The 23,910-nt window shown below is 40.7% G+C and overlaps 1 long non-coding RNA gene across 2 annotated transcripts in view; it reads right to left on the bottom strand.

Annotated features, from left to right (window-relative positions):
- Positions 1 to 19,556: 19,556 nt before the first annotated feature.
- Positions 19,557 to 23,910, bottom strand: part of LOC106149762 — a 36,026-nt gene continuing 31,672 nt past the window's right edge. For both annotated transcript variants that reach the window (XR_001236132.1, XR_001236131.1), the window contains 2 exons: positions 21,738 to 21,904; positions 19,557 to 20,934 (listed from right to left, as the gene is read on the bottom strand). This is a non-coding gene — a long non-coding RNA (uncharacterized LOC106149762). The remainder of the gene's footprint in view (positions 20,935 to 21,737; positions 21,905 to 23,910) is intronic.

Raw genomic sequence — 23,910 nt, 5'->3', positions numbered from 1 at the left:
ACTTCTTTTAGTTCCTTAGATAGACCAAGCACTTTCCTGCCTCAGGCTTTTCACTTGCTCTGCTTTCTTTTCTTGGAATGTCCTTTCTTAACATGAATGACGACTCCTCCTCTTTGTCGGTTCCCAAGTCTCAACTGGTAAGATCACTCCCGTGTAAGATGACCCGAATCTAATTTATGTGTCTGTTATTCTTTTGTAACATTTGTTACAACTTAATGAGTCCATTTATTTAATTCATTAATTTCTTCTCCTCCTGAATGCAAGCCCAAGGATTTTATTTGTTTTGTTTTACATTGTACAAATTATCAAGCACGTACTAGGTGCTCAATAAATATGTGTCAATTGAGTAATTTTCTTTCTTTAATGTAGGGCACCATTTGCCATTAGCCTTAAAACTTGTTTAAAATTGCTCCGAAGACACTTTAATATTTTATGCTCTTTGATGATTCTTCTGTTCATTCTAATCAAGTCATTATTAATCCATTCTTCTTTCTTTTTGAGAAAGGGTCTTGCTGTGTAGTTCAGGCTGGTCTTGAAGTTGTTATGTAGCCCAGGCTGGCCTCGAAATCATGGCAATCCTCCTGCCTCAATCTTCTGTATACAAGGATTACAGGCACATGGCACCATGTGCAGCTTAATCCATTAACTTTGCAGTTTTCATCTTTGGAGATTTGAGGAAGATTCTTTGGCACCTGGGGGGATAAAGCAATGGACAAAAGAAATCACCTGGGGTCATGATCATACTGCCTGTGGTTTTGGCCTGTTTTCAGCTTCAAAAGCATCATCGGGTGATAAGAATAATGTGCAATGTTTTTGCTAAGTTTATGAAATTCCTAATTCAACCTTTAAATTCACCTGTCTCTTGTCTCTCTAGACAACCCACTTCAAGATGGATTCTCTCTCTTTCTCTCTCCCTATTTGGTTGGTTTTCTTGGATAAAGACTTCACTCTTTCACATTTTAGACAGGACTATTTTGAACTTAACATAGGATACGCAGTCCACTTTGGCACAGCCCCAAGATCTCTGCCTCTCTGCATGTTTCCTCCCTTCCCAGTACATACCTAGTGTGCTGCCTTTGCAGAAGCGTTGACGTGCTGTGAAACATTACCCCTGCCTTTCACCCCCCAGCTTCCAAAGGTGACTTAGGGAAAGCCTACACAGTTCCTCATTTACATGCAGTATGGTTTTGCTTTCATTGGATCACAGAGAAAACATAAGCGGTAGTTCTGCTACAGAGGCTGAGTAATAAGCCCTTGATTAGGGATCTCAATAAGGACTTTCTATTTCAGCAGTTGACAGTCCTCACCAGCAAGTTTGTGCCCTATATGTGTGACTTCTCTGAGCACTTGTTACCTTCCACAATCATTTATGTCTCTCAGGCACAATGTTTCATCATCCAGGGAGCCTCTGAGATTCTTCTCCTTACGTATTTCTGTCCACAAAGGCTGACTCAAAAGACTCCAGAAAAATCTATGGCTTTATTGTTAAATCTCTTTGTTTTTTAACAAAGAGCAAAAATCTTCTTTAGAGAATGTTTCCAGAGTAAATCCTCCTTTCTCTTATTACGTTCTACTACTGTAAAACTGTGTTTCTATAAAAACATATCCATATGCATATTCATTAAATATTCCATGAATACAAAAGTACCTAACCAGCATACATTCTCTGTTACTCAGTGAAATTAATATGATATTCAATTCTCTGAGCAGCTGAGACCTCTCCCCTTTATCTAAAGCCACTGTGTTGAGATACCACACTGACTGAGTTACAAAGCATCACAGTATGATCCTGAGCAAGTCACTTTAGAGTCCTGTATTTCAGTTTCTTCATCTGTGAAATGGACATACAGAGCTGCCCTTCAGGGTTATGTAATCAGATGTAGGTTCCAGGTCATGGGTACATTGAAAACTTATGCCAGGGCCGGGCATAGTGTTGTATGCCTGTAATCCCAGCACTTGGAAGGCTGAGGCAGGAGGATCGTGGTGAGTTCAAGGCCAGCCTGAACTGCTTAGTGAAACCCTGTGTCAAAAAGCAATTAATTAATTAAACAAAGTAAAGAAAATTTATGCCAAATTGTTTTTATGGCTGGGAATGAAGACCAAAAAACTATATGGAGTAGACCTTCCCTGTTCTAGGAAGAGTCTCCTAAGCACCTGACTCCTAATTATACAAAGGTAGTGAATAGACGTCTATGCTCTGGAACAAAAGGTGTAACAAAATCTTGCATTAATCAGTGAAGATTCCCTTTTCCTGAGAACGTGAAGATAAAAACTGGTCCTTGGGGAAGAACAGGTCAACTTGTACAAGGGCTTAAAGGAGAGGATGGCCCAAGATCCCTATTCCCCAGGCAACAGAGACATGATGTCAAAGTGACTTGTTGATGTGGGCTGAGATGGCATTCGAATCCAGTGTCAGAGTTGGATGAAGATGTCAGGTAGGGGTAGTGACAGGTTCGGTAGTGATAGTTTAATCGTAATGGCTGATTAATGGGTTGCAAGCCAAAGAGCCAGAAACACGAATGCAAAGTGGATCGCCCTGGAATGCTGACATAGAAAGCCATTGTTTCTCAGCGGCAATCTTGGCATCTTTGGACACGCATGGCCAGTCTTCAGGAAAACGCTCTATGCTCCAAGAAGCAACAACAGTAACCTGATGGAAAACTCATTCTGTCTTTTACTTTCCTTCTCCTCCTTTTCTCCTTTCTCCTCTTCCTCCTTTTGAGAGCACTTTGTAAATAACAATATTCTGCACAAAATATGAGGCTATTTTTGAGGGTTTTGCCAATGACCATTTCCTGGAGCCCGGTACATCCAAATCGTTCCACAGTGAAGTACTCCGAGAGACCAGCAGGAACCAGGAAAGAAAATGCTCCATCTGAGAAACAGGTAGAACTCTCCATAACTCTGAAGTAGATGATACAAAGGGATGTTTCAACAACAGCTTTAGAGTAAGGAATCATGAACTCATCAGCTCCGCATTCGCATGGCAAATGCTATATATATATATGCTAAATGCTTCTGCACAGCTTTGAACTTCACTTCACCTCGGATGTGAAGTTGCTACCACCTCCCGTGTGTCCAGGAGAGGTATCTACTCTGAGATATGGGGATTTCCACTCTTGGTAAGGTTTTGGCCTTTAGCTAGCTCTTTGGCTCCACCCCCAAAGCTGTAGTGCAGAGTCTAGCCTCCTCAGGCCAGCTCCTCTGGTCACACCAAAACGCCACTTTTTCCTAAGGCATGCTTGAGGCACAGCCCAATCCAACACAGCTTCTCTCCCGCCCAGGAACATATCTTGCATCTTTCTTTGGTTTTCTCTTTTCCTTGCAACACAGCAAGGTTATCTAGCCCCTCTCCTCTTTCACTTTCCATGTCCACAGTCTTCGATCACATCTGCCTCCTAATTCTAATTTCTAAACCTAGTTTCCTTTATCCCACAAGTTGTTCTGAAATTGCCACTTCTGACTCACTATAAGCTGCAGTCACACATAACTCATATCACACGCTCCCTAAATACTTTTTGGGTTAACTATTTTTCTTCCTGAACCTGGGATTCAATAAATTATTTTTAGCCATTTAAAAATTTCAGCCTTGCTTTGATATTAATCATTTTCTTCAGAAAGATTTACTGCCTTCACCCATCCATCTTTCTAGCTATAATTTATATTTCTATTGTTACTATCAATAGTGATGATTGCTATATATTATTTATTTGTTGATTTATTTATATGCTACCTGGTTATTCATTGTACCTAAGAATTTAAAATGATTTACAAGAGTAAGTAACACACAGGAATATGACACAGATTAGAAGTAGGAGGGGGAGAAGGCAGGAAACCCAAAGGACAAATATAAAATGTGTTTTAGAATAAAATGAAAGCAAAATATCACACCAGTAGGACCCTTACAGCTGCTCTCAGTGGATCACTAATCTGGCTCTCAAGTTCCTGCTATCTGCACGGGAAAGAAAGGCCAATTGTTGTAACAGTTCATAGTTTTCTTTAAAAGAAATGCAAAGGAGTCACTTAGGGAAAAACACAACGATTTGGGATAAGATCAGACAGGAATGTCTCCCATAGGAGCCATTGAAAAGAGTTCAGAGTGCCACATGCCCAAGCAGGCTTCCAGGCAGCACATGGGAGTTTTACAGGGCTGCTGGAATAGTGCTCCCCACCCAAAGCCTGTGGTATCTTTCCCAAGGACAGTAGAGTATAAACATCTTGACAGGCTGTGGTCAGAATGACATGGTGCAGACACACAGTTCTCTAGTGATCTGGCTTAATCCAGAAGTAAATATAAAGATCTGGAAGAACAGATGCAGCGTAGCTTCCAAGAAATTTTTCCTAGAGATTGCTTTTCTCAGCAAAGTTTTGTTTTAAAAGTGGGTGCCAATTACCACCAAGGAGAAACCAGCCACTTGTCAGCCAGCCCTAGAAGTAAGTCCAAATTATCATTCATACTATGTTAATGAGGGAGGAGGCCTCTGAGAAGACAACCATTGCTAGAAATCAAGGTGGTAGGGATTGGAAACCCGAGACTTGACTCCAAACTTCTGTAATTTTTTTTAAATTATGAAACTTCCCAAACACGCAGAAAGGCATAGAGATCAATGTAACCAGAACCTGCACCCCACCACCATCGCGGCAGATGTAAAGTGCCCCTTGCTTCCTCGGTACACCAGCTTTCTTCCTCCTGGTGCCTCTGCTGTGTCTGATGGACAGAAACAGACCAACAGTGATCGGAAGATCTCCCTTTTCCAACCACAGCGGCAGAGAACTTTCTGGCTGTCTTGTCTTATATCTCTAACTGCCTTTGCCCGAAAGGGAGCGGGCTGCGTTATTTAAAGCACACTGAGCCTCCTTATTTTTCCCTGGACTTACATACAGGTGCAAATGGGGACTAAACCACAATTGAGCCCTGGAAAAGAGATAGCTCAGCTGTTGGATCATCTGCCAACTTCTGACAAGGGCAAATACCCGTTCCCTCCTCTACCCCCAACTAACCCCGGTGAGACGAAACACAACGTATCCTTGGCCAGTATTTATTTTTTCTTCAATGTGGCCCCACAGAAAGGAGCTATGTTGGAAGAGTGTTTATTTCAAGGGTGCCATTGTCTAGGCAACTGAGCTTTTGCGTATAAGTTCAGTGGTAAAAATTTTAATTTTATATATTAAAGTAGATTCAAGAGCCCATACTCATAGATGCGTGTCAATTTGAAATACACTTTTCATCTTCTTCCATATCCTCTTTAGTGTAAACTCCGGAAAGCCATTAAAAAATAAAAGAATATTTCAAAACCAAAATAGACTTAAATTTTAAGAATAAGAATAATCAGAGTTGTAGTTCACCAGCCCCTGTACTCACCTTTTAAATAATAAATACTACATTGAGGGGCTAGATGTCCAGGAGGACCGTGGGTAGATGCACACAGATAGATGATTGACAGATAGATAAATAGATAAAAAATTGGAAGAAAGACAGGTGAAAGATACAGCATTTCTTTCTCTTCAAACAATTGGACAAAGTGACGTATATATGTTACTGCACTTAATTTTTTAAAATTTATTTTAGAAATAAAAGAAGGAAAACATTAACAAACACATCCATTTACAAAATAGCATAAGAACAATACAAGCAATACAGAGTTACAGACAAAGTGGTAGGAAATTAACAATGGTTGTTGTATTACATATTGATATCTTCAAAGTGATTTCTCAGGAAAACAAATAGAGACACACAAAATTGATCAAATAAGTAATCATTAAATGTTCCTTTCAGTAAAGCGATAGAAGTCAGTTGTATAGCTATGTTAGCTATCCTGTATATACAGACATACATACATAATTTCCCCTTCTTTCTTTTCTCTTTTTCCTCACCCCAGTTTGTTACCCCACTTAAGTGAAATAAAAATATATCTTACTCTTACAGGTTTTATTTATACCCTTAATTTATGAATCCCCATAAATTAAAGAACTTGTGACAGATACAGTGAATATTTGAGTAAACGGTACTGCATTCCAAATATTCTATTAACAATCCAAAATAAAACTAACTTAAAACAATAATCAGCAGCCTCCAAAGAGGTCAGTTTCCTCGCCAATGTTTTAATCACCCATCTATTTCAATAAGCAATTGTAGTCTTATGCTTTCTTCAGCCAAATGTTAAAGATTTGCACTCCGTTCAAGTTTTCTAAAGATCTTTTCAAAGCTCTCCTACTGTTTGCTTGTATGGCCTTAAATAATTCTCTTTCAGACCCTTTTTCTTCCCCAGGCAGGCAGTAAATGCTTAGACTTTACACCTAGGCATGATCTACAGTGGCAGTGAGGCGTTGGGTGCCTATGTCTCCGGAACCAGAAATGTAAAACAATTATATGGATCATTTGAACCAAAACCCCAATGTTTTTTTTTGTGATTGTGCATTTCCTGACAATGTCAGCTTAGAATCATAAATATTTGCAGTTAGGCAGTCTGTAATGATCTTAGTGATCGACTTTCTTTCATTTTTTTAGAATTGTACACTGAGGCCAGAAAGTTCAAGAGGTTTGTCCGAAATCCTGTAGCATATTCATAGCAGTCAGCATCAGACGCTCCCCTGTTCTCATCCTCATGAAGCCTGTGCTGGATGTCTGAATTTCCAGGCAGTGTTTCTTCCTGTTTCCCGTGTCTTCTTTACTTTAAACCTTACTCCTTTGTCCTGTATGTGAAGACAAAGCATTGGCTCTGGTTTAACTCAAATCACAATGATTCTTGTAACTGTTCAAAAAGTATAAATCTTCTATTTGTTTTAACAGTTACGTTTATTTCTCCAGCTCTCCCAGGAAAAGCCCCTGCCCTCTCTTTCTGACTCCATAAAATGAGAGTTAAACCAAGCCAAATATTTTAGTGTCTCCTTCCCTCCAGAAAAAGTAAATATACACAGAATTTTTCTCTCTCTCTCTCTCTCCTCTGCTCTCCTCTCTGCTCCTCTCTCTGTCTCTCTGTCTAGGTCTCTGTCTCTCTGTCTCTGTCTCTGTTGCTCTTTCTCTCTCTCTCTCTCTCTCTCTCTCTCTCTCTCTCTCTTTCACACACACACACACACACACACACACACACTCAAACACCCACATTGGGGCAACAAAATCAATTACTGGAAAGTAATACAATAAAAGAGATAAAAACAGCCTTCTGACAAGCCCAGTAAAAGTCTTATTTCATCACCGATTTCATGCTCCTGAACTCTGGTTGATCTTGGTCTAATATCCTCTGCCACCATTTCTTGGTGTCTCAGCTCCAACTGGACATTGGATATAGAGCATGAATGTGTCCATTAAGGACACGGTGCCTGTAATCGAATACTAAGACAATATTATCTCAGAGTGTACAGAGGGTATCACTTTCCTGCTCTTCTTAAGTATTCATAGCTAAATGATTTATGGGCACACAAATGGATATAATGTCCCATAATATATAACAGGACTAATATTTAATGTTTCTTTTTTACTTTGTTTGAATAAAATCGCCCCAAATACTTTTAGCAAATGATCATTAATTATGTGCTTTGTCAAACGCTCTTGGTTTCTAATAAGCAGGCCTCAGAATTTACAATCCACGGCTTTCTGCTAGTGCCCATAAATTCAGAGAGGGTGACAGTGCTCAATAAAATAGCCCCATCACCAGAACAGAAACCTCAAATGCTTCACTTTTGGGCAGGCCACATTTTTTTAATGCATATAACCAAAGAAGAAAATTCTCTTCATAAGTGTTTTTACAAGAGCTTCGCAGATTATCTGAAGCTATGTTTTAATAGGACTATATGACCCACCAGGGCTGAATTTGGCTTTAAGCCTGTGGATTTTATCAGCTCCTTTGTATGAATAGATGAGCTACCTGGGACAGTGAAGAAAACCACAGTGGCTTCACAGGGCCTATTTATCACCAAACATGTTTTCTAAAAAATTTTAAATTTAAAGAAAAATGTTTAAATAGAGTTGTGACTTCATAGTCAATTTGCTTAATCCTCCATGTCACTGCAAATCCATTATGCACTTGGGATGTCAGAGGGGTCTACAAATTACCAAGTTGTTTGAAGTTGTCTGCTTTCTGAAGTGGCTTTGGTCATTTATTTTCACAGCAATATTATTTCTTCAACTTACATGGTATGTAATAGCAAGGGTTTTGGAGACAACCGTCTGGATAGAAAATGAGTATCTGTGTGTCTAAAGAAAAGATAACTTCTTCTGTGTATGAAATTCTCCAAGGAACATGCAGCATTTTAAGAATATGAAAAGGCAAAACTGCAACTTTTAAAATCTATAAGAAATATCCATGCAAGAGAGAAATGAAGGGAAGATAATAGAAAGGTGTGTTGCTTTGACCTAAGGTGACTGAGACAAAAGAAAGAAAGCAATGTATTTAATCTTGAGTTCTTTTCATCTGAAGCTATCCAAATACTTTAGGTCAAACAAGAGCAGTGTATGAAGGCCTTATTGTCCTCTTTTTTTTTTTACTTGAATAATGGACAGGGAAATGAAGAACTATTTGGACCTTCAGTTTGGATAAAACTAATGATTGAATGTGGAAGGTTGAATACTAGGGCAGAGTGACAGATCATTATGAAAATATTTTGTTTTCCATTTTAAAAAATTTGTCATGTAAAAGTTTAAAGTATCAACTAAGAACGGACATTTACGCACTCCCCAGCCATTTCCATTTTTTGAAACCACATATGAATACAACAAGTAAGTGTTAGAGGTCAGAGATTTTATCTAAAAGATATCCTTCTCGTCAAAGTCTTCAACTCAGACTAACGTAAAAGGCAACATCTTTTCTTTCCTGAATAACAGGTCCATCCTGGTTCTGTCCAGGTATTGTTTTATACACTGGTTACTGGTGTCAGCTTCATTCTTAAAGAACAGACTCCTGTCCCTGCAACAGTGGAAGCTCGTTTACCCCGTATAGTTTACACATATTTGCTTCGAAGACATAATAAACCTCCCCCAGACTGATCGAGCAGCGCTTCTCCTCTCAGTTCAGGAAAGCAGCCTGCTATGGTTTCCAGAACAGTCCAACCTGCTTCTTGGAGCACAGAGCCTGTATTACTATGGCTTTCCTTCGTCTTTAGTTCCTCTGTCATTACCTACTATTCCACTTCTTTTTTCTTACTCAGGACCAAAGTAAAAAATGTCCCATTTCCTTAAGACGGATCTATTGTTCCACCTTCCTTGGGCCTTTCAGAACAACTCTTGGATCTTTTAAGAAATCTGCTTTTAGAGACTTAAGGTGATTTCTGTTGCTGCTCATCTGCCGGCAGCATTGTATTAACATCTTGCTTGGTTTTAGAGAGATTGTGTTAAAGTTATTTGGTACAGTAAGCCTGAAGGCAATGTCACCATTGTTTTCTTCAAAAGCATTTTGTTTCTGAGCTCTTTGATGGGAGAAGTTATTTATTTGGGTTTGAGGTTGTACTTTTGGAATGGGAAGAGGGGTTATTGGGGTCATATGTCCCCATTAGGGAAGGAATTGTAACAGTAAACAAGAGCACCAGTGCAGGATTTATTATTCTCTGAGTGATTCACCCTTCAGGAAGGAAATATTTGCCTCTGCCGAGTAGAGAGACTGTTTCACAATGTTCACAACTGAAACTAACTCCCAGAAACAATATTAAAACTAAACATCTCCAATTTAAAAATCCAAACCAAATTTTTCTATTGATTCATACATTAGTGATCAAGAGGTGTGTTGGAGAATGAGTTGGAAAGGCCATAAATGACTTCTGAAAAGAAAAAGCTGACAGTAACTAATTGTGAAAGATGCTTTGAAATTAGGGCTTTCATCTGGCTACCTATGAAGAAAAGAACCCTTTTTGGTTTAAACCGTTCAGTGATACCTGCCTGCAAAGCTTGAAAATGTTAGTTTGTTCCCATGGATAAAATCAGAATGGTGATTCAGCCCTTATCATGTGCACCTCCAAAGTAGTAAGTCACTAACAAAAGCATTACAATATTTTGGCAAGTAGTCACATCTGGCAATTTCATTAGCTCACGGTTTTTCATCTGGAAATGGATCCAGATGTTTTAGGAGAATTTGTATAGGATCTGAGAGAGTCTAGATCCTTTCAGCAAAATGCTATTTTGTAGAATGATATCAGACTCTTTAGCTGTAGCTACACGAAAGGGTCCAGGTTTTGTTTCCATGTGATTTAGACCCAATGGAAAAGCCAAATGCTTATGTAGTGTATGTGCTCCGTCCTGATGGGTCTGGAGACTGTTATTCTCCTGGCTTCTACAGACCACCCATAAAAAGAAAAGAAATAATGACCATCCCTAGAGTTTAATGTGGAGCATAAACTTTAACTACTTTATTAGATGCTATAGCCTCACAAAACTTGGCCATTCGCACTGAACTAAATTAAAAGAAACTTAAATGCATTAGAAAGACCCAACAAGGTGATCTATCACATCTCTCTTCTTATCTTTGAACACAGATTATATTTGCAACAATTCCAATCAATAAAATATATAACACTTTTAAAGCCCCCCTGAGAAATGGATTCTATAATCATTATCATTAATCCACTCTGGCTAGATCTTACAAACCCTCCAAGAAAAGGAAATTGTTTTTATTTGCAGCTATTAGGCATTAACAACTCACCTTCCCCATTCTGTGGTTTCTGCAATATCCAAGAAGTGAGGGAAATAGTTCTGCAATTATTTTCCACCTTTTTGTTTTTAATCAGGGTATCTGATCCTACAGTTCAGGATGTAAGGCTGAACATCTACTACTGCTTTAATCTATTCCCATTGTTAACCTAATTTCTGAGTTACTTTTAAGGCTCTGCATTTAAATCAGACTCTCTCTTTTACAATCTTCAAAAATTTGGGCTGCAGCTTTGAGACATTGGTAACTGTCTATTCTTGGCTTCTCTAATTCTCTTCTGCACCCACTAGACATATTACTTCTTTCACATTAAATTTGCTGATCATGTAATATGTATAGGCATCAAACATCTATATTATGTAGATCACTGTTCTGCAATATAGCAATTCTGACAGTGTCATAAAAGAAAATTAGGGTAGTCTGACAGGATTTAAGCAGCCACCAGTTATCTCTTGAGGTGATGTTAAACGAGATGCATTATCTATAAGAAACACTGGATGGGACCTAAATTATTGCTATTAGTAATAGGTAGTTTTATTTCATTATTTCTGAGATATACGACCGTAATAATATAATATGGTAGAAAGTAACAGGCATTGTTCCTCTATAGCATTATAGAACTAGAGGGAAAATGAATTCAGCTCACATCACAAATCTTCCATATTCAAACGTGTCTGATTACAGCCTTGAACACAGCACCTTGCTTTGTAAAGTTGACTCTTGTGAGTTTCCTCTGAGACCATCTAAAGGGACCCATTGACTTGGTCAAATTCTAGGCAATGCAAAGTCTTATCTAAAATACCAGTCATTGCAAATGTGTGGATAGCTATTATGGGTGATATTTTATGTATGTTAATACAGATAGTAGAAAGCATTAAAGTAACATTAAGATGTAATCACAGAAATACCTGGGGAAGTCTCACAAGGCTATTTTTTATATGAAATAGCTATTAAACAGCTACTTAATGTTGCACATAGTAACATGAAAGGACTAAGATGCAATACCTATATATGTCAACTCCTCCAGGTGAGTGTTTTCATCATATATCACAAATACTTACTATTAATAAAAGAAAAATGACATAGATGGGTGCTACCTCACACAGTGGTATACAGGAATACGTTTCACTTACTTTCTGAGAAAAAAAGACACCACTTCTGCATTTGCCAATTTCCCTAGTGTAAATACTTCACCATGACTGCTTTAAAACCACTGAAGTGATTGAGCATTGGGCTTTTCTGAGCTGCCAGGGACTGTTTTTACCACACCATGTCTCTGTCTCTCTCTGAATTTCTCTTTGTCAAGAAAGAGGATTTTTGACAAAGAGGAGGATTTAACTAGCTGATCCCAAAGGTGGGTTACCATTTAATGTTATGCTTTTATTTAATGTTATGCTGTTTACATTTACACACTATAACTCACTGGTATAGCTTAAATAGGACACTAGGTGGTCTAGAGTGACATTAATCCCACTGAAACTAAAAAGTTTATCAAAGCAAAAATGTAAAGGCCACTACACAATCCAGGGCTTTAAAAGCCGTTGCTTCTCCCAGTGTTTCTAATCCCAACTGCCTGCAGAAATGGATTGTCAGTCAGCCTACTCGGCCTTGCAATCCCTTCTTTCCGTAGGATCTGCCTATCTTTACGTGCTTTTTCCCTTCAAAACGACTTTCTTTGCTTCAGATGTTCCAAAAAGAAATTTCACTCTGTGCCTTACCAAATATAAAAAGGGGACAAAAATTATTTTTATCTGAACTGAAGTGTAACTACAGCCCTATTAAAGAGGGGTAGTTATGGGCTATTGATCGCAGCTCACAGGAAAAGCTTGTCATGTAAAGTCAAGAGGTTAATGTAATTACAAGAATGGGCAGCAGGATCAGCTGTAGCCCAGAAGTGGCGAATAACTAAAAGCTGCTTTAGAGACACATAATGTTGTCAAAGCATAAATAATTCATCCTAGCATTCGAGAAGAAATTACTCCACTGTTCCAGCATATTATTCAGCCATTAAAATCTTGCCATCTAAAGACTTTTGATGGGATCATATTTTCAGTTCTAAGACATTCTGAGGCACGCCGACTTCATCCAGCCTTATTTTGAGCAGTTTTCAAAGTACTAGAGAGGATTGGACTAGATCCACAATTTGTTTAATATCACAGTACAGTCTTAGATAAGAGCAAAGAAGCTGGGAGGATTTCTGTTACGTCGAGGAGCCAAGTAGGAATGGAGATTACATAAGACAGGGTACCATTCTTAATTCTCAAGCTGGGCCAAGTTCCAGTCACTCCACGCCTTTGCTGATCCAATCCCTGAGACATTTCTTTAGTGCCAAAAGGTAAGATAGGGATAAGAAAGAATAAAGTTTCTCTTCTTGTAAGTGTTCTCATAACTGCCCACTGATTGATAAAAATTCTCTAACAGTGTGGTTTGGAAATGAATTTCCTTCTCTGGATATTGCTATTGTTTTGTCTGAATCTTTGCATTTAGGAATAAATTTTGCACATCCATGGCAAACTGATAGCTGCAGGCTACTCAGAATCAATAAGTACCTGATATCTCTTTAGTGGTCACAGTTATCATTCAGATGGTCTGGTTTTAGTTTGTGAAAGGCAGTACATAAAACAATTAACATAGAAATGAATATGACTATCAAATCATATAAACCAAAGTGACCTTTGGGGGACAGATATCCTTTCTTCCACTCACAAATCCATTATTCTCCCTGACCTATAGTCCTGTAAGGTGATCCAGGATCCTTGACCCTATGACTTCCTTATGGAGATCCATCGGTGGGAGACCCAGAAGCCAATCTGAGAGTGGGAAGAGAGCTGGGGCTGCAACTTATAGATTCAGTTCTGGAGGTAGTGGTGCCTTTAGGGCATCTTTCAGAAGTCCTTTCTTTTGTGTTTCTGGTCTCCTTAAGCTTTGGTAGTTCTTTTCCACTCTTGTTCCTGTAGATCTTTGAGATCTTAGCCAACACTGCAAGTCTCTGAGTTCTTCAGCATGGTGATCCCTCTATAAATAGTCCCTTTTAAAAAGGTCTTCAAATCTCACAGCTCAGTGATTTGTCCATTTTCCCCCAAGGATCCTTCCTGATTGATTTAGACAGCTAGACAAGGATCAGGGGAATATCCCTCCCTCAGAACATTCTATAGAAGAAATGCCTTGTCGTCAGTCCTTAGGGTATCATGCTAAAACTATGGCAAAAAACTTTTTCAGAGAAAATCATATCAGGACATTCTGATTCAGTCTGGCCACCAGAGAAAGGTGGTGTTCCCTTTTACATTCCAGGCCATACCAGTCACCAATTCAACGACTTCAACCGCTGTGAGGAGGACGCTCGTTTCAGACAGTTGGGCTCTACTTTCAGCTCAGTGTATATGATTCACGTTATATACTGGCTGTTGTCTATTTCAGTCTCGGTAAGGATTTTCTGCTTTTAAACTAAAAACGATATCCCTCTGTGCTATTTCTGGTTTTGGATTTGCAAGATGATATAAACACCATTATTTTTAAAAAGAAGTATAAACTATTTATCCAAAATGTCTGTATATTTCTATTCGTGTAGTTAACCAGTGGAGGTGCACACGTCAAACCTGTGTGACATGTTACAGCAGTGACACTGTGGTTCACTTCAGATGCTGTTTATGTACCTCCTCAGTACTAGCGAATATTTCCATTTCTCAGCGGCACCTAGGACTGATGATTTCACTTCTCCTTCACCTCCATGTTCAATCTATTAAGCTGCTGGATCTTTTCCATCTCAAAAACACATCTTGAGTCTCTTCCTTGCTATCATCATTAACACTTGGTGCATCCTGCAATCGTTTCTCACCTGGATGAATAATAATGGAATCACCTCCCTGCTTTCTTTTGGCCTCCCTATCCTCCCTTTGTACACAGACCAGCCTGTGTGATGCTTCCAAAATGAAGGTCAGATTACACCACTCCCTCCTGCCCCGAGTAATTCCTCCAGTGGCTCCTTTGATCTACCAGACCCCTACGCCAACCCACTGCTTCCGGTCCTTGTCCCTCCCTCGTGATACACTAACCATTCTGACCTGCTTTCTAAATGTCAAACTGGGCTTCTTCCCTCGTCCTGGTCTTCTTGTCCTCCTGCCTAGAGCAATCTGTTTCTAGTTTTTACTTGGCTGCTTGCTTCTGCCCAAATAAGCCCCCTTCGGAGAAACCTGCAGACCACACTCTTTAACATCCTGCTGCTCACACTGCCTTCCACCACATCTTACCATCTAGTTTCCCTTTAGTACTTATCACCACCTAAAATGCATCAATTCTGTACTTTGTTGTTACCACTGCGCCTAGAACACGATCTCTCTGAGTTCAGGAATCTTCTCCAGCCCTGAGATATACCAGTGCGTAGTGTTTACTGTCTTTCACCAAATATTATCAATCAGCTGTTTACTTTGTGTTCAAAGTATTTTATCCTGTCTTAGCGGAAATTGGACCAATCTTACCTTGCTCTCTCCAGCACTGGACCATGCAATAATGTATGTGACATACAAATGTCCTTATTTTCAATGCTTCATGAATAATTTTTAAAACTTTGGTTCTTAGTTACAAAATTAACCTAGTATTCAAGGAAAGAACATGGAGCTTAAGAATACAAAACTGGGATGAAAAGGAGAGGCGATGAAAACAAAAAAGAGATCCAGAACTCAAGTCTTTTCCAGAATGAGCAAATCCTTTTCCTACCAGACCCCTAGGAAGGAGCATTGCTCCATTCTTTCTGAAAACATAAATATTAGTGTTAGTCCCTAAGATTAGTGACTTTCTGTTCTCTCTCTTCACTCACTGCAAACTTTGCTGTATCAAGAAACACAGAAAGCTTGGAAGACCATTTCTGATTTGGAAATATCCTTGAGGCATTATGACTAGACCTTGGGCAAGTTATGCAACCTCATTTCACCGAGGCTTATTTTCCTCATCTGAAAATAAGGTAGTTACATTTGATGCTGATATCTGACTGTCCCTGTGCAAGGCTGGAATGACTCAGACAACCCAATGTCTGTGTACGTGCTTTGGGACCTGTCAGCCAACACACAAGCTGACTGCTCTCTATACAATCATAGTTGTGAGAGAGATAGAAAGATACCTTATAATGACTAGGGGTGGAAATCTATACCAACCATCACATGAGTCTACAAAGAACATTCCCCAAATGATGAACCTTTAGAGAGAAATGGAGAAGCTATCAGACCTTCTAGAGGGCTAGGAACCAGAACTTGGTCTAGAAAGTTGTGTTTTGTATGTTTGTGTTTCTTTTTTGATGGAGTACATGTGTTTTGTTTTGTTTTCTGAGACAGTAGGTATTGCATCCAAGACCTTGACACTGAATTACACCCCAAGCTCTTTTTAAAAATTCTTTGTTCAGAGACAGTGTCTCATTAAGTCACTAAATTGCCCAGGCTGGGCTTAAATTTATGATCCTTTTGGTTCAGCCTCCCAGAGTGCTGGAATTATGGGTTCTAGAAAATTTTTGTAGGGAGGACAAGGGTTAAACCAAGGGCCATCATTTAGCACACAGAAAGGGATGAGTGACGAAGTGGAAGGAACCTCTGTCCAGAGGTCAGAGAGGTAAGCAGGTGCAGCAGAAGCAGGTGCAGGGAATGCCAGGCAGGTTCTTGTGTGCAACACCCTGGGATGTAGCAAGAAATGAGATGAAGTAACTAAGAGAGCCTCAAAACCGCTGACTAGAAGACCAAGTCCTGATCCGGAGGCAGGTAAGGGTGTGGTGAAAAGAATATCCCAGGACACTGAAAGTGCAAAGTTTTTTCAAATCAACAGAAAAGGCAGTTCTGGCATCGGGTGAGGTGAGGGCAGATGGATCCCCAGTGCATGCAGTAAGTCATACTACTTCAGAAGAACAGGGGTCTGCTTTGGGTGTAATGTTTTATAAAGGACACTGGCCTCAAAGCTCCTGGAGGGGAGCAGAGAAGCAGGTGGAAAGCATGCCTTCCAACAGGAAAATAAATTACATCACATTTCTTGACTCTTCTGAGCAGAGCCCCTTTGGAAGGTGCACTTTTCCACTGTGGAAATCTGTGTGGAGGCTCCTGAGAAAACTAGGACTAGAGGTTGCGTTTGACCCAGCTATTTCCCTTCTTGGTATTTTCCTCAAAGAATTAAAAGCATCGTACCACAGAATATATGCACACTCATGTTTACAGCAGCACAGTTTATAATAGCTAAATCCTGGAAACAGCCCCAATGTCCATCAGCTGATGAATGGAAAAGAATATGTTGTTTTCTTATACAATGGAGTACTACTCTGCCATAAAGAAGGATAAGTTCGCGATACTTATAGTTAAATGGATGCACCTTCAGACCATACTCTTAAGTGAAATAAATTGAACACACATGTGTAAATACTGAATTGTTTCTCTGGGGTGAGAAACCAAAAATGTAAATAAGGACCAAAATGTATAATAGATATGAAATGTGAAGAATGTGTTTGAATGAGAAGGGGAACTAGAGAGAGGGTAAGGGGAAAGGAAGGAAGGGAGAAGAAAATGAGACAAGAGGGAAAAAATGGAAGCAAAGGTTTTGTAAATAAAGAGGAGAAGAGGGGTTGATGAGAAGAAAGGGGAATGGGAAAGGAAAGCATGAAGATGTATAGTGTATAGACACAAATTCCCTATGCTGGATGTGATCATTCTGTAGAGCTAAAATGTATCAATAAAGTTAACTAATTGAGAAAGGAGATTCCAGCAGATTGAGAACCTAAGAGGGAGATGAAAAAGCCCACTTACCTGGAAGCTAGTAGGTTTGGATCAGGCTCCCATGGCCCCCAGCTTGTGGGCACATTGCTTAATTTCTGAGACCTTAGTGAATAGATGAGTTTAAAAATTCCTTAGAGTAAAGAATTCCTAAAACACTCACATAAGTAGCTAGTGGCAGAAACACTGGAAACTATCTACTGATTTAAATCTAGCGGCTACTTAAATCACCGGAAATACTGATTAATTTTCCTCATTTGGACTCACTCAAAGACGTGAAATGGAGTGGCAGAAATGGAAGGAGTTTGCCAGTAGAAGAAACCAGGTCAAATAACAAATGCTTGACTGTGTAGGGAAGGCCTTTCATCGGAGATCGTACTGCTTTCACAGATGTAAAAATTCACACAAAGCATGGCTGAGAGGGATGACTGAAGAGAAGGCAGACTGGAAGAAAACTCTCTCCTACTGTGTCCAACAGAACCTCAGGGTTTTGGGGAGACTAAAGCTAGTCTTTATTCAGTGCAGGAGAGAGCAGAGAGAGAGAGAGAGAGAGAGAGAGAGAGAGAAAGAGAGAGAGAGAGAGATTCCATTGAGAACATCCCCTTAAAGCCTCATGACCTCAGAGGCAAGGGTTGGAAGGTCATTGGATCACACGAGTGCTGGGCTCATGGCGAGTTAATCCCCCAGGTCCTCCCGCACTGTCTGCTTTCTGTGATGTAAGCTGCTCTCCTCCACTTCCACCAGCAGACTATGGACTAAAACCGTGAGCCAAAATGAAGCTTGCCTCTAAATTGTCGGTATCATGTATTTGTTCCAGCCATGAGAAAGTATCTAAGATAGAGTCAAATAATTGGGGAAGTGATTATTTGGCAAAATAATGGAGCTTTCTTTGTTACAGGAGTTCTTAGCGCCTTTCATGTATCCTAAGGTTCTATGACTCAATAAGAACCCCATACAAAGCAATTTCTTTTCTTTCTTTAAAACATGACATGACCTCCTTCGTCACAGTACTACCATCTCCTCCTACAAACATTTTAGTGTATGTAGTGTCTGTCAGACATTACAAAATCTCAGGAGAGCCTAGCCCCTAGATCAAATAGTCCCATTAGAGGCCATAAACGTATTCAATTCACCCTGAGGGAATAGAGGGAGACTCCCTAAGTAATTTTTAGGTGTAACTAGGCAGCTACTAATTGTCAGTTGCTAAGGTGCATACCAAAACTCACTCTCAGAAGATTTTGAGATCCTCAAAATATAAAAGTTATACACATAAAAAATTAATAAAAAATAAGTGCTCTGTTTTTGGTAGTAGGAATGGAACCCATGGACTCTGTATTGAGCTACTTCCCAAGCCCCCCACCCTTTTAATTTTTATTTTGAGACATAGTCTCTCTAGGTTGCTCAGGCTGAGCTCCAACTTGCAGTCTTCCTTCCTCAGCCTCCCAGTGCTGTGATTATTGGGGACCACAGTGTCCAGTGTGTGAAGAATCTTCTCTGTGCTAAGTGTTAGAAAGTATGGCAAGGGCTGTAGGGATCTCAGGGGCCTGAGTGGAATTCACTTTGGGCATGAGAAGGGCCTTCCACAGCAGGGGCCTTGGCACTGTCCTGGGCAAGATGGGCAGGCCCAGTGGATAGGAAGAGTTGGGCATTTTATGGCAAAGCTGCTGGGGCACACAATGAGGAGGTCAGTCCTCCGATGAAGGTTCCCAAGCAATGAAGGAGAAAGCTGGACAGCCAAGGAGGTGGTTGTGGGTTGCACAGAGCTTGTACACGAAACCAGGACTGAGCCCTGCCATGGAAAAGTGGGTCATTATGTGGCTATCAGTTTGGGGCAAGCATGGGGTGTGATCACAAAATTGTCATTATGTTAGTGTCACAGGGACAGACCAAAGATGCTAAGTATTGGCTCCATGTCAAGACCATTTTTTTTTTTTTTTATTTCTGGAGTCAGGATTTATAGATGACCCTCTGTTTTATGTGTATTTTATTTTATTTTATTTTATTTTATTTTATTTCTGCAGTGATCATACCAATGGCCTCCCAACAGTTGATCCTCTGAATTCACAGATTCCATATCATAGATTTAACAAACCACAGTTTATAAAGAAATTTGCATCTGTTTTCTCATTATTTCTTAAAGCATAAAATATACTAGCTATGTACAAAGCATTTACATTGCCATAGGTATTATAAACATTCTATAAGGGATTTAAAGTGCACATGAGAGGATGGGATGCAGGTGAGTGGTAGAGTACTTGTCTTGCTAGACACCCTGGGTTAAGTCCCCAGCACAGAAAGAAAAAGAAAGAAAAGAAAAGAAAGAAAGGGAGAGGGGCAATAGATGCAAATACTCTCTTTAAAATGAAGTACTTCAGCATTCTCAAATTTTGGTGTCCATAGGACTCCTTGGAATCAACCTCCACATGACTATGTTCCATGCCCAGAAGGAATTTAGGGGCAGGAGTGAACAGAGCATTACTATCTTTTCTCTTCTTTTAACAGGTAAAACGAAGAGTTTGCTGGACTATTTTGAGCCTCCTACCAGTGGATACCAGTGATGGAGGACACAGACGTGTTCTGATCAGAAGTCCAGATATTCTGCTTGGCCAACTCAAAGCACTACGTAAACATACTAAAAATAATATAATAAACTTATAGAACCAGGAAAGACAAGCCGTGGGTGGAAGAGATTTAAAGCACTTTCTTCTTCACTTTGGAGCTTTCTTTGAATTTCAGTCATAAAGAACCACTGACATATCTATGGGAAAGGGCCTCAAAGGAAGCTTGATAGTGAGATTCCCCTTCCGGAGAATTTTTACTTAAAGGCTGAACACTCAGAGCCTTCCTTCATCCTGCAGTCCAGACCAAAAGAGTGGCCAATAGCAATGTGACGAGGGCCCAAGCCTTTATTTCACTGAGTACACCCTGCAGGGCCTCTGGAGGCATTTCAGCAGGTCATTCTGAAGCCAAGGAATGGATGCAGAAATGGAGCAGAGAAGCAAAGCTATAGAGAAACTGGTCCTAAGCAATCCCCACCTCAGCTGTCCCCATCCTGGCCTGTACCGGTTGGCCTCACCTACCACCTGTCTATGACAGCCACAGGACAAGGAAGGAGTAAATTTGGTTCACAGACTCTTTCACTTGAGGAGATGGGGCAGAAAGGTGGGCATCTGAGGGACCAAAGGGCCTCGGTTTAGGTCCCTCAGTTATTAGTTCAATGCACAAGTTGAGTATCCCTTGTTCACTAAGTTTTGGACCAGAAATACCTCAGATATCAATTATTTTTAAATTTTACCATATTTGTATATTCATAATGAAATATCTTAAGGATGGGACACAAATCTAAACAAGATATTTATTTGTGTTCTATGTACACCCAATACACATAGCCTGAAGGTTATATGATGTGTTAAATATTATATATGATGTGTTAAAATAATCTTGTACATGAAACAAAGTTTCACGACATGAAATTTTCTACTTGTTGCATCACGCTGGCCCTTAGAAAGCCTTGGAGTATGGATCATTTCAGATTCCAGATCTTCGGATTGGAGATGGTCAACCTGTGTTTACAAAGGTTACATTAGAAAGATCATTTTCCTATGAATATCACTAAGTGTTCTACATTGCTTCCAGTGCCATGCATCCATCCTGGAAATGTTTCTCCTTCACAACTTGTATTTAAATTTTGAAAGTCCGGGCTCTCTGTACTTTAATTAACCTATGACTTAAAGAGGTCGTTATACCGGCCTATCCAGTTAGCAATAAAAGAAGCAACACAAAACTGCAATTGCTGGAAAAGTAAAATATCAGGCATTCCAAAATTATTTTCCAGGCGCCTCTGCTGACCTTCCAGCAAACCTCCAGTTTCCACTGAGCACTAGTTAAAAACCACGGCTGTGCTGGCTTCCAACCACGCGTTCCTACATATATAGCCAGCCTCCCGCCCACAGAGCTCAGCAATTCTGGCGGAGGCCGGAGCTTATGAGTGAATACAATTGGAGGCATGCTAAATAAAATGAAGTTCACTGCGATAGGATCAGGAGACAAACACGCAGTTCTCACTCTCCCCTTTTTAAATGCAACTGCTTTCATCCCTCTTCTGTTCAAAGAGAAGCTTGAGAATCCAGAGCACAATTTTTCATGGGCTTTGCTTACTCTGAATAATGTAATCATTCCAGCCCTGCCCTAGATGACAGTGTAGGAGAACAACAACCAATCCCATCACCAGCCCTGCCAGGTTCATCCCACCAGAGCCTGAGCCTCCCCAGACAGCTCACTTACAGAAAAATACCATCAAGTGCTCTCCAAGGAGCTGCCTCCCAGGGAATAGTGATGTCACTGTTTCAAGGAGAAAGAAATTCACCTTGAGCTGCAATAAACAGGCATGGCCTACATGGTGTCCCGCGCCTGATTGCATGCAGTGAAAAATAAATCCTGGCTGTCCAGCATCCGTCTGCTAATCTATCTGTGTTGGAACAAGGAGGCAGGCAAGATGATGTCGAATAGTTACTGCACACGGCATTCGTCTTCCTGCGATGATGAAGCGAGAGACAAAATATTCAGTCTGTTAGAAACCTGCAAACCAGGGGAGAAAAGTAGAAGCTCATTATCATTTCAAAAGCTGAGCAGGGGTTTGAGCAGGGAACAGAGGAAACAGACATGAGAACACAAGGACACATGTCCTCCCTGTAAGAGCTTGACAGAGCAAAATAAATCAGCCTCATTTGAAGATACAAAGCAGTACCCACGGGGAGGGGAGTGGTAGAGTGTGCTTGCTCTCCCTGAAGTTTCCGAAGCATCTTCGAGGTTAGTCAACCAGGGAAGAAGCCAGATGAAAGATGATCGGGACTGGAGTGACCGCCAGGATGCGAAGGAGCCCTCCTGTGTAGAGTGTGTGGTCAGAACACAAGCAGCTTGTGTGCCAGAGCAGGGCAACAGGCTTTGACCCCTCACAGTCCTCCCTGATCATACCTAGGCTATGGCCTTGCTGGAAAGTGGGTCAGGGGAGCATATGGTATGGAAGTGGATATGTGTTGCCATCTGGGAGATCCAATGTGATAGAGCCAGTGTACAAAGAGAGAAAATCATGAAGGTGAATGCAGAAGAGCACAAGGAAGGGAGGCCTGCAAACTAGCCCCTGCTACAGTGGGGAACGACGGCCAGGGTGACTGAATGATTTACTGAGTGGTTTACTGCCTGACTGAGTGATTTACTGTCCACACGGGGACACATTGGGGTCCTATTCTGCCTGTACAATTGAAGTGAACTGGCAAGGTAGGATGGAGGGCTATTCTGGTTATGATCTAGGAGAGGAGAGAAAATGGGAGTGAATTCACATTGGCCCTTCTTTCTCTGAGAGACACCTATGCCTTCTTCTCCATACAACTCCACTAGCCTGCTCAGATTCGGCAGCATCTGGGGTCAAGATGAGGGCTCTTGTGCCAGTGGCGTCACACCAAAGGAACTGAATGGACTGGACCACAGGAGTGTGGGTTTGAGTCCAGACTCTGGCACTTTTTAAAATTTATAGACATAGTCATATTCGCCCTAAATTGGAAATAACCCAAATATTCCTTAATGAGTGACTATAAAAAAAAAAAAACCTGTGGTATAATCATACAAAATACCACAGAAACAACACAGATGTATCTCAAAGACAGTATGCTGAGTGAAAGAAGGCCATTTTCAAGTTACATCCTGTATGACTCTATTTATGCGATGTTCTGGAAAAGGCAGAGGTATAGAGACAGAGAACGGATAAGTACATATCTAAGATTGCAGTGGGAAAGCGTGCCTGGATTTGGGTAGGGGACAGAACTGCTCTGACTCTGGCAGTGGATACATGAATCCACACATGTATATAACTCACAGAACTGCACGTCCAAGACAGTTAATTACATGTTAATTTAGAATTTAAAAACTTAAAAATTACATCCAACAAAGTTTCTTTTTTAAATGTCTTCAAAGAAACTTCCTACCTGGATCTCTGTCAGGGGGCTGGGGGGCTCAGCCCCAGCACCCCTGGAACAGCGATTTGCCTTCTTCTCCTGACTCCTCTACACTGGGCCCCTGGGTGCTCCCGGCAGGTGGAGTGTGGCTAGGTTTGGAGAGGAAGGATGTCTGGCTTCTGCTGGGCTCTGGACTCACAGCTCAGCGTGAAACTGTCAAGCACTGCTCTTGTTCTTGCTTGTTTTTCTCCTATGTCATCTCAGAAGCTTCGCATTACAATAGTTGGTCTTGAGCCAAATCCTGGCACTGAGGGGTCTGAAACAAACCTGAGCTCCAGGGCCTGGGTGGCACCCTCTCATTCATCCCTGTGACGCATCTCCCCGTGGATCCGTCAGAGTGGGCTGCTGGCTCGAATGGTCAGCAATTCTGAACAAGGATTTAGGGGAGAGCTGGAATCGTGCTCTTGCCTCAGAAGCCCTCGTCACTCTGGATTAGACACGTGAGAACTCTAAAGAGGCTCCTAAGCCCAGGTGTCTTCTGAGGCAGGATGTAAACGCTTTTTCCTCACAGCAGGTGGCTTTCTAGGA

The sequence above is a fragment of the Chinchilla lanigera genome, unplaced genomic scaffold (genome assembly GCF_000276665.1).
Source record: "Chinchilla lanigera isolate Chin_1 unplaced genomic scaffold, ChiLan1.0 scaffold00052, whole genome shotgun sequence".
NCBI classification, from domain to species: domain Eukaryota; kingdom Metazoa; phylum Chordata; class Mammalia; order Rodentia; family Chinchillidae; genus Chinchilla; species Chinchilla lanigera.
Note: the sequence above shows the minus strand (reverse complement) of the source record. Positions and strands in the feature narration are given on the sequence as shown.